Consider the following 2,208-nt stretch of genomic DNA (forward strand, 5'->3'; position numbering starts at 1 on the left):
CCCACATTAAAATCTATTTATTCTAGTTTTCTTGCTTAAAGGCCCAAAAAGAAAAGGAAAAAAAACCAAAACAAAAGGCATACTCAGAGCATTAGCATTTCAAATGATTCTTTAGTCCCAAATTTCAGCTGTGAATCACATTTGGCTTCTCATAACTAAAAAAAAATAAAAATAATAATTCTTCACTGCCCATCCTCTAAAAGCAATAGTTTTGGCAAAGGAGGGCAACAGTCACTTACTGATCTTAAACCAAACATGAAATGGAAGGGAGCAGATAAAGCGAGCATCAGGCGAACAGGCTCACTATTCTACAGAGAGAGTGGGCTTGGTGTGATGTGTCCTACTCAGCTCCTTTTCCCCTGTGCTGTTGGCGACTACAGCAAAGATGGATTTTGACTCAGGTGCAAACTGAGCTGTTTTGCAGACGCCCACACCAGCCCGTTATCGTACAAATACAATACACCAGAGACGAGGCATCTGTTGTGGCTTTTTGTGTGCATGTGTGCGTGTGTTTCAGAGTAAGTACGGAGAGATGTGTTTTCATGTCCGTGAGCATGAGCTTGTTTAAAATGATGGAAGACAGATGATACCGATTTTTTTTTTAGCATCACTTGTTCTTTTTTTTCCCATTTTTTTTGTTTGTTTTTTTTACAATGCACTTCAGAAAAAAAAAGAAAAAGAAATGGTGGGTTATGGACCTTTTATAAATGCACCGCAGTATGCTGCCTCGACAGAACTTGCATTAGGCTGTGGCAGCTGTTTCCACACCGAATTATCAAACCTATTTGTATTGCCAGGAGAGGAGCTGAGGGATAAAGAGGCAAAGTGTAAATGTAAAACAAGTCATGACAGAATCTGACAAGAGACAGAAATATTCTCTATCCCCCTCTGGTGTTCTCTTTTACACTCTCTCAACCATTTTAATCTCCCCCTTAATACCATCCCTTCCAGACTCAACTTTGATCACTGTCATTTTGAAAACTTACAGGATTGGAAGGATTGAGACAAATGTATTATTCATCCCACACACCAATTCGGCTCTCCTCTGTTGTCTGTAATACACTTCTCTCATTTTCCTGTCAGTTTTGTCTTTTGTTCGCTTTGCTCTGTTGAAGCCTCATAGGAAGGTACTGATCTTTGATGATCTGTAATGGACTACAAGGAGGAAAATGTCACAAAAGTCACAAAAATGTTTTTTTCAAATATAAAAGATATTGTAAAAAAGTCATAAAATCATAATTTGCACGTATATACAGTCTTAGGGTATTGATTCGCTAACTATGAAGAAAAAAATATTTATATATTAGTAAAATATGGACTCAAAATTCACATCACTCCCAGAAGCAGTGGGGTTCTTCAGTAGTCTGTCTTGGATTCATGGTCTTGGAACAACGGACAGAAATGCCACCCTCGTATTTGTTTCATGAAGCAGATATCATGATCACCTTCAGCTGGCGTAAGCACTAAGCTCCCTAATCCAACCGGCACCTCAGAAAATCACACCCAGAGCTCATGAGTCAGGAGCTACGGCAATAAAGATGAATTGGAAATCACTACGAAGGCCTTGAAAAGTTGATTTACTCTGGCCAGAAGGGTTTAAAAGTAATCTGACAATTTGGAGGAGGAGCAGTGCAAAAACGCTTGGCATTCCAAAGTCTGATTGTCAAGCCAACAAGTTTACATTTACCCGCTGCAGCTAGGCTCATAGTGACAAAACTGAATCCTACGGTCATGCTGGATTTTTTAATGTGTTTAAACACAAGAAACTTTTGCTTTAGGAAGCAGAGCTTTGTAAAAGGAAACACTCACCTACATTTGCTTGCATGTTAGATAAAGTGAATAAAAAAAAAAATAACAGACACTTCATCAGCTCACTAAGCCTCTTTTTCTCTACTTCAGCATATACTGTGTGCAGTTACCTATGCATGACAACAAGCAGGGTAGATTTACCACTTGGAGCTTTTCGATAGCAGACATTTTGACTTGCCAGAGCAAAAATAGCACAGGTGAGACTAATTTGGTTTGTGATGGCTCAGTTCCATCAAGTGTCCCATTATGCTATGACTGTGAGCCAGAAAGCACTAATTTTTGCTCCAATGGCTCTGTGGTTTCAGAGAGATAAAGACAGCCTTCAACCTTTGATTTTTGTCAGCAAAAATGGCAACCGTACATAACATGCAGATATTGTTAGCTGTAAGAAATCAAGAC

General features: G+C 39.1%; 1 long non-coding RNA gene across 1 annotated transcript; it reads right to left on the minus strand.

The window, feature by feature from the left end:
- Window positions 1-615: 615 nt before the first annotated feature.
- Window positions 616-1,964, minus strand: LOC146556886 (uncharacterized). Its single transcript, XR_014888867.1, has 3 exons — window positions 1,810-1,964; window positions 987-1,155; window positions 616-805 (listed from the first exon to the last, which is right to left on the minus strand). It is a non-coding gene; the product is annotated as an uncharacterized LOC146556886 (long non-coding RNA).
- Between the last annotated feature and the right edge of the window lie 244 nt (window positions 1,965-2,208).

This window comes from Mchenga conophoros, linkage group LG16 (genome assembly GCF_057382185.1).
Source record: "Mchenga conophoros isolate Kocher_MC1m ecotype Shallow Benthic linkage group LG16, M_conophoros_male_GT1.1, whole genome shotgun sequence".
Taxonomy (NCBI): domain Eukaryota; kingdom Metazoa; phylum Chordata; class Actinopteri; order Cichliformes; family Cichlidae; genus Mchenga; species Mchenga conophoros.